General features: G+C 43.9%; 2 non-coding genes across 2 annotated transcripts; both read left to right on the top strand.

Moving 5' to 3' along the window:
• Positions 1 to 2958: 2958 nt before the first annotated feature.
• Positions 2959 to 3030, top strand: trnaw-cca (transfer RNA tryptophan (anticodon CCA)). Its single transcript has one exon. It is a non-coding gene; the product is annotated as a tRNA-Trp (tRNA).
• Positions 3031 to 5021: 1991 nt separating this feature from the next.
• On the top strand, positions 5022 to 5104 carry trnal-cag (transfer RNA leucine (anticodon CAG)). Its single transcript has one exon. It is a non-coding gene; the product is annotated as a tRNA-Leu (tRNA).
• The last annotated feature ends 4015 nt before the right edge of the window (positions 5105 to 9119 follow it).

Below are 9119 nucleotides of genomic sequence, written 5' to 3'. Positions count from 1 at the left end.
GGTCCTCTGCCCCGAATATCCACTGCATCAGAAAATCCTCCATAACATCGAATCACAGCATGGAAACATCATAGAAGGAGGCCATTCGGCCCATCTTGCCAGTGCCAACACTTTGAAAGAGCTATCCAATTAGACTCACTCCCCTTCCCCTTCCCCATAGCCCTGCAAAACTTTACCCTTCAAGTATTTACCGAGTTCCCCTTTGAATGTTATTATTGAATCTTTTTCCACCACCCTTTCAGGCAGCGCATTCCAGATCATGAAAACTCGCTGCGGAAAAACATTCTCCTCATCTCACCTCTGTTGCCAATTACCTTAAATCTGTGTCCTCTGGTTACCATCCTTTCTGGCACTGGAAACAGTTTCTCCTGATTTATTCTATCAAAACCGTTCATGATTTTGAACACCTCTGTTAAATCTCCCCTTAACCGTCTCTGCTCAAAGGAAAACAACCCCAGCTTATCCAATCTCTCCACCGCACTGAAGTCCCTCATCCCTGGCACCATTCTAGTAAATCACCTCTGCACCCTCTCCAAGGCCTTGACATCCATCCTAAAGTGTGGTGGGCAGAATTGTGTGGTGGCCAGCTGGGGCCTAACCAGTGATTTATGAAGGTTTAGCATAAGTTCCTTGCTTTTGTACTCTATGCCACTATTAATAAAGTCAACGATTCCGGATATTTTTTTTTTACAATCCATTCAACTTGTCCTGTCACCTTCAAAGATTTGTGCACGTATACCCCCATGTCTCTCTGTTCCTGCACCACCTTTAAAATTGCACCATTCAGTTTAAAGAGCTGGCACAGCCACGATGAGCCGAATGGCCTCCTGCGATTCTATGATTTTATGTTTTTGATTAAACCTCTATGAAGCGCTTTGGGATATCCCCCAGAAGTGGGAGTCAGCGGTTCACTTTCTCCCTTAACACTTCCATCTGACCTGGTGAATCTGTGCTGCACTCCTTCCAAGGACAATATATCCTTTCAGATTAAACGGGTATAAACTTAAAATAAGCGCCACAGTGGATCAGTTTTCGCTCACTCAAAGTTATCTGTTGATTGAAATAAGATAATGCGCTTTTAAAGAATAAGGAAGCAGCCACTATCGCCCCTTTTGACAAGCCCACTTTGTGGCACTTTTTCAAAAGCCTTTTGAATGGCCAGAAACACAACATCAACCACATTGCCCTCATCAGCCCTCTCTGTTAACTCATCACAAAACTCAATCACGATTTGCCTTTAACAAATCCACAGTGTCGTTCTATTATCAATCCACACTTGTCCAAATGACTATTAATTTTGTCCCAGATTATCATTTCTCAAAGCTTCCCACCACCTTGGTTAAACTGACTGGCCTGTAATTGCTGGGTTTATCCTTACACCCTATTTTGAACAAGGGTGTAACATCTGCAATTCTCCAGTTCTCTGACACCAAACCCTGTATCGAAGGAGGAGTGAAAGATTATGGCCAGTACCTCTGCAATTTGCACCCTTACTTCCCTCAGCAACTGAGGATGCATCCCATTCGGACCAGGTGACTTTAAGTACAGCCAGCCTTTTTAGTATCTCGTCTTTAGCAATTTTCACTCCATCCAGTATATCAACTACCTCCCCATTTACTGTGATTTCCGCAGCATTTTCTTCCTCGGTAAAGACAGATGCAAAATACTCATTTAGTACCTCATGCATAGATCTCCTTTTTGGTCTCTAATCGGTCTTACCCCTCCTCTTACTACCTGTTTGCTATTTATATACCTGTCGAAGACTTTTAATGACTTGATGAAGGGATCGAGTGTAATGTATCCAAGTTTGCAGATGATACAAAGCTAGGTGGGAAAGTAAGCTATGAGGAGGACACAAAGAAGCTGCAAAGGGATATAGACAGGTTAAATGTGTGGGCAAGAAGGTGGCAGATGGAGTATAATGTGGGGAAATGTGAGATCATTCACTTTGGTGGGAAGAACAGAAAAACATAATATTTTTGAAATGGTGAGAAACTATTAAATATTGATGTCCAGAGAAACTTGAGTGTCGTGGACACCTGAACTCCAGGTTGTGCTAACCTAGTATAAGCATCTAAAACCTGGTGACAGAGAAAAGCTAAATAAACACTAAGACATGAAACAATTCTTGGTGGTTTCTGAAAGTCAGCAAAGTGGGATGGTTTACGACCATGAGTTAAGATCAGTGGTGCTTACGTACAGAACAATGCAGCTGAATCGTATAAAGAGAGGGCATGCTCCCTTCTCAAATGTTAGAGCTCTCAATCGGGGACAGTCAGAAGTTCATTGCCACAGGCTGTCCGCAAAGGTCAGGTCTGATACACCTGGATTCGTAGACAGGTCAGGTTGTGTTAATTGCTTGTAATTAATGTAATCTGTCGACAGTTGTATAATAATAATAATACTGTTGAATATAATGTTGAAGACAACTGTAGTGCAACTCTGTTGTAAGTCAATCTATTAAACTTGCTATTTTGTAACCACTCGTGCTAAAATCAAGCGGAAGTCATTGTTGATGGATTAACAACCCTTAGTTGTCAGAGTAACGGGAGAAATCCGTTACAAACATTCACTTGATATATAAACATCACACCCATAGTTTATATTTTCACACGTTCTTCTTCGCAGTTCGAATCGAAGTCTAAACACCGAAAGTCTAAGTGTTTTTCAGAAGGTTCCCCTCCTGTTATGTATCTTGAGCAGTTTCCCACATCCTTTTCATGTGATGTGATAATTCTGGGTGCAGGATGAATGTAATTGGATTTGCTGCAGTCCGCTGACAGCAGGCGATGGAAGCGAGCGCCATGCTGCCGCTGACAGGTGAAGGAGACTTCTGATGCTTCCTGACATCTGGTGGGAGTGGGCGGGGATTTGAAAGCCAACCCATTCCACCGATATCGGAGCTATAAAGCGGTGCTTGGCAAACATTGAGAAATCAAACACCCATTGCCGCACCCAGGCCTCGTGGCGCAACGGTAGCGCGTCTGACTCCAGATCAGAAGGTTGTGTGTTTAAACCACGTCGGGGTCACCGTTTTCTCCCTTGAAATTGGTTTGTATAATTCTGCAATAAATGTTTTCTTTGCGTCTTCACAAGTAAAAGAACCCTCCTCTAAAGTCTGCCTCTGTTTCCCCAGTGTCAGGGAGTGAAGCAACTGATGCCCTCTATTTATTTAATGTAACAAACAGAAGACAATCACACGTCTTCATTCAAAAACCACCCTGCATGTGGACACATAGTGAGATAAACACAGGGCAGAGATGCAGACAGTATCCGGAAACATCGGGAAATAGACAAGAGAAATAGATTGAGCGCTTTGTTATCAGAAAATTGTATGAACCTCCACGGTCAATGAAAGGGCTTTTGTTGGTCGGTTCCCCATTGCACCTCAGAATTCAGGAGAACTTGGTAGATGGTTGGTTCGGTTCCCTTGTCCCCCACCAGCGGAAATGGTTTGTCGATCCCACCCGACTAGCTCCTTTCAAAAGCCACTCTGTTCAAAGCCAATATATCCTTCCAGTTTAAAAGGGAATAAACTTGAAATGAGCGTCATTGTGGATCAGTTTTCTCTCACTCAAAGTTATCTGTTTAATGAAGTAAAAGATGCAGCTTTCAAAGAATAAGGGAGCAGCCACTTTCTCCCGTTTTGGCAGGAGAAGAAAATCGATCGGGATGTCTATGGAGACCAAGTTCCAAAATAAAGCTCCTCCCCTGAATCGAACCGGGAACCACCAAACCACGGAAAACGATGGCATTTTGTTTAACAAATTGGGCAATTGAATGGTGTCCTCTCTCTGCTCGTACGTGGAATGTGTTGTTTCAAATACAGCAAGAGATGCCGACAGTGGCTACTCCCCCTTTTCTTTGAAAACTCTCAGGGTAGTGGGTTTGAGCCCCACGTTGGGCGAGTACCGTTTTAATCTTTTATGCTGCTTCCGCCGGTGAGCCCCAGCTCTGACACTTCCCCTCGCCCCCCTCCGTCTCACCGCGCACGATGGGGCCGCACCCGGGATGAATCTCTCCGATTAGTTTTCCACCCCTGTCGCAGCATGAAATGGTCCTTATCAAAGTTACAAATGATACCCTATGTGACGACCACCATGATAATCTGTCCCTCCTCATCCTTCTCAAATACAATATCTCACCGTGCTGTTCTGCGGTTAGACGAGTTTCCTGTCTCTGCTCTTATTTGGAATGTGTTGCTTTTCCATCTGACAACAATTAGTATCATCGTATTATGTTAGTCCACAAGAGGAGATCATTCGGCCCATCGTGCCTGTGCCGGGTCAAACACACATATTCGTTCAAAATTCGTTCAGAGATAGATTGATTGCTTTGTTATCAGAAAATTGCCTGAACCCCCCACAGTCTACAGCTTTCCTCCTCGCTATCATGTCCCCTACGTTTAAGTCCAAATCGTTAATGTATACCACAAAAAGCAAATGACCAAGTACCGAGCCCTACGGCACCCCACTGGAAACAGCTTTCCAGCCGCAAAAACATCATTACCCTTTGCTTCCTGCCACTGAGCCAATTTTGGATCCAACAAGCCACATTCCCTTGGATTCCATGGGCCTTTACTTTTTTGACCAATCTACCATGTGGGAACTTTTCAAAAGCCTTGCGAAAATCCATGTGGACGACATCAATTGCACTACCCTCATCGATCCTTCTTGTCACCTCCTCGAAAAATTCAATCAGGTTAGTCAAACACGACCTCCCCTTAACAAATCCATGCTGACTGTCCTTGATTCGTCCGTGCCTCTCGAAGTGACAGTTTATCCTGTCCCTCAGAATTAATTCCAATAATTTGAAATGGAGTCTTTCTCCTGCTTGCTGCAATAATAGATAGGGCGGTTAAAAGCATTTCGGCCCAGCTAGCTCATTCGGTAGAGCATGAGATTCTTCATCTCAGAATCGTGGGTTTGAGCCCACGTTGGGCGAGTGCCATTTTAAACTTTTATGCTGCTTTCACTGGCCAACAGTGCAGAAATAATGCAGAATGAAAGTTGAGCTGGGTGGTCAGGATGGCCGAGCGGTCTAAGGCGCTGCGTTCAGGTCGCAATCTCTTCTGGAGGCGTGGGTTCGAATCCCACTTCTGACATCCCTTAATTTTACGAAGACGTGGAAATATTTTATTTGTGAATTGGGCTGCAGCTGATTTTTCTGCCAAGTTGATTTGCTCCTCCCACAAAAGTAACTGGCTTTGTCATGCATATGTGACTTGAGAAGTTTCCAACGGTGAAATGTTTGACATATTAATGACCTGGACAAAGAAATAGAACAGCAGTGTGAAACATTTAAAACGATGATCAATAGAGTCCAGGAGAAATACATCCCACTGAAAAGCAAGAACAAACGAGCCAGAAATGACACACCAGGGATGAATAAAGAAATAAGGGTAAAATTGAAACGAAAGAAAAGGCACAGACGAGACAATAAAGGAGAGAGGGGAATTTGAAAAGGCTGGGAAAGAAGTCTAAAGAACTATTAGAAAGGCAAAAAGGAATATCATAAAAAGCAAAGTATTCTAGACACATCAACAGCCAAAGAAAGTTTAGGATTGGAATCGGGCCACTAAGGGATACACACGACAAACTCACAGGCAATGACAGCAAAATGGCAGAAATATTAAATAATCACTTTGCTTCAGTATTTACCAGGGAGACTAGTATTGTGGGCATGACAGTAGAAGAAGAGATCAAAAAAATATGTAAAGACATTTAAGATGGAAAGGTGGGGAGATAATTGATAAACTAATCAAACTCAGAGAGGAAATTTCCTGTAAGGTGCTTGACCAGAGTTTCAAACCGCTCAGCCACGTATTACTGTTCAGGAGCTCATTTCACAGGGACACGATTACTGCGCTCCATTTAGGGAGGCTCAGTGAAAGGCGGAAATTGATCTATTTATAGAATCATAGAATAAGACAGCGCAATTCGGATGCCATTCGGCCCAACGTGCCTGTGCCAGCTTTCTGAATGAGCTGTCCAGTTAGTCCCACTCGCCTGCTGTTTCCCCACAGCCCTGAAAATGTTTCCATCCAAGCGTTTATCCAATTCCCTTTTGAAAACTGTGAGTTAAGAAAAATAATATTGAAAGGGGTGCTGGGGCCTCTGCAGCGTCGATGTAGAGTGTGTGATGATTGAAGTTATCAAGATGGTTGCTTTACACATGGTATGTTGTGCAATCATCCTGAAATATCTTCAATATCCAATACAAATTGAATTGCAAACCTGACGGACAAACACTGGAAAACAAGTCACGAGTGAACGCAAATCATCTGGGACCCGTTTTCAGCCACACGGCACTTTAAATAAAGTGAAATAACTTTGCATTGAAAAGATTTGGAACTTGCATCTGTGCCTTTATCTGTTCCATTGCTTCAAGTTGCTGGCGTCTGATGATGTCCACGCCTCTGCTCCCTCTATTGAACAAGAAAGAAGGTGTTTGACGTTGACGGGACCTGTTGGTTATGAGCTCATCCTTTACATTGAGTGGGTTCGCGTCTTTTAAACGGCGTCAACTTTAGCCCAGCGGTGAACTTCGCAGCAAACAAGTTCATCACCGTCTCACCGCGGGCACTGACTGATATGTTTAATGTTATTTCTTTCAGACCTAAATAAATAGTAACCGTGATTTCAAATTTCCACTAAGTCATTTTTAGGTAGTCGCCTTTAAATGTTTCAAATGCGACGACTAATTTATAATAGCCCGGCCATTTCACCAGCCGTATTGAAAACATATCAGGTCTCTGCTTTTCGCGTCTTTTTTCGAAAGGCAAAAAATATATTTCCCGTGATCTCTGAAGGATGGACAAGGACATTTCAGAAAGCTGAAGCAAGTTCACCGAGCTTAAATCGTCTGACCACGTTAAAGGCGATATATATATATATATGTATATATGCAAGTAATTGCTGTCTGTTTCTGTGGTTGTCTTTTTTCTGTGTGTGTCCATCTGCAGGTCGATTTTGAATCAATACTAGTTTTCTTGTCAGTTTGTTGCATGAAATAAATGAGGGTATCAGGCGTTCCCCTCCCTGCCACTGGGTAGGCACTGAGTCGAGGTTCAGACCAAACATCTGTTTTTTTGTGAAAAGGCAATTAAAACCTTCATTCGGGAATTATCCAGTCTCAAGTGAGCGGTGAAAGAAACAGTGACCCCGATGTGATGTGAACACGCAGCCTTTTGATCTGGAGTCAGACTTTTGCGCCACGCACTCTGAAGACAGGATACTGGATGTTATTATATATATGAATGTTTCTCAAACACCGTTTCATTTATTGGTTGAATAGATAGGGCTGATCAAATCTCCGCCAGGTCCCACGGGGTGTGAGACCAATATCACGCTGGCTTTCATCGCCTGCTCCCAGCGGACTGCAATAACAGGGTTGGGAGAAATGGACTTTGTTCACATTTCATCAGCAGTGTGAATCGTAAAATATTTACTCATTTTTTATGGGAACAAGGTTTCAAAATGTTTCTGCCTGGTTTCAAGCCAGTGACTTTTCGCGTGTGAGGCGAACGTGATAACCACTACACTACAGAAACCTGATGGCTCAGTCGCCGTGTTCGGGACATAAACCCTCAGCCAAACTAATTTCCGCATTGCTGTCCAGGAGCTCATTTCACAGGGATCCATTTACTGCGCTGTATTTCGGAAGGCTTCAGAGATGGTCAGTCAGGGAATCCCAGAGCATCGCGCCCACACAAACATTTCACGATGTTTTTTTCATGTGCCTGATATCCGACCGCAGTGTAAATTATGGCGAATCAGGCATGCTCAGATGACATTGATCACAGAGTGTTTTCTTGCAGCCAAATCACACATTAGAAAACTTGAAAAGAGATTACGAGATCGGAGCCATTTAAAGTGCTCCCAGTTACTACAAATCAGAAATTAAAACCTGGCACCGGCTTCAGGGCTATCAGAATGAAGCAATGAACCAGAAAGTGTGGAAAAAAGGTGGAATTTTCGTCCTTGGGTGGGTTTAAACCACCAACTTTTCAATCAACAGACGAACGCGCTAACCGATTGCGCCACAGAGACCATCCGGTGTTTTGATTTGCAAGATACACTAAAGCAGCGTGTCACCTAGCCAAAGTTACATGTTGCAGCCACAGAAATGCAATTGACCACTATCAGTGTTCCTTCTCCAGAAATAAATGATGGGACATTGTTTGTGGAAACATGGAAACGGTCTGGTCTCGCTCACAGCGTCGATATCACCGCCAACCAGCTCTCCTGCAACCGGCGCGCCCAGCGGTGCTTTGTCTGTTAGTTCGTTGCACTGTGGGAGAACCTTCACCACACTGACTGCAGCGGTTGAAAAGGCGGTTCACCACCACCTTCTCAAGGGCAATTGGGGATGGGCAATAAATGCCGGCCTCGCCAGCGACGCCCACATCCTATGATCGAATAAAAAAAAGTATTCTGAGCGTCCTGACGCTGATGTCAGGTTTTGATCCCTGATCTGCAGTAACTGGGAGCGCTTTCAATGGCTCCGACCTCTTAATTTCACTCATAACATCAGAGTAACTGTTCCAGGGGGACATGCCGACTCAGATGCGTCTTGGCCGCCTGTCTGGTCAGTCCTTTACTCGCCTCCAATTGCGTTTCCCAAAGCGTATCTACAGATTCACAAAGCTGTTTGTCATTTCGGTTCCTTTCGATTTGTCCAGCTCCCGAATGGCAATAATTTGCAAACCTGGTTGCAACCCTCCACCTTGCATCGTGTCCAGGGATGGGTTATATGGAGAGACTGGAGAAGCTGGGATTGTTCTTGGAGCAAAAAAAGGTTATGTTGAGATTTAATAGAGGTGTTCAAAATTATGAGTGGATTTTGATAGAATCGATGGGGAGACGCTGTTTCCATTGGCAGGAGAGTCGATAACCAAAGGACACAACCTGCATTTACATAGCGCCTTTAATGTGGTAAAACGTCACAAGGTGCTTCACAGGAGCGTTATTAAAAAAAACGTGACACTAAGCCACATCAGGAGATATTGGGACAGGTGACCGAAAGCTTAGTCGGAGAGTTAGGTTTTAAGGTATGTGTTAAAGGAGAGAGAGGTGGAGAGGTTTAAGGAGGGAATTCCAGAGCTTAGGGCCGAGGCA

This window comes from Heptranchias perlo, unplaced genomic scaffold (assembly GCF_035084215.1).
Source record: "Heptranchias perlo isolate sHepPer1 unplaced genomic scaffold, sHepPer1.hap1 HAP1_SCAFFOLD_47, whole genome shotgun sequence".
NCBI classification, from domain to species: Eukaryota; Metazoa; Chordata; class Chondrichthyes; order Hexanchiformes; family Hexanchidae; genus Heptranchias; species Heptranchias perlo.
This window is presented reverse-complemented; position numbering and strand designations above follow the sequence as displayed.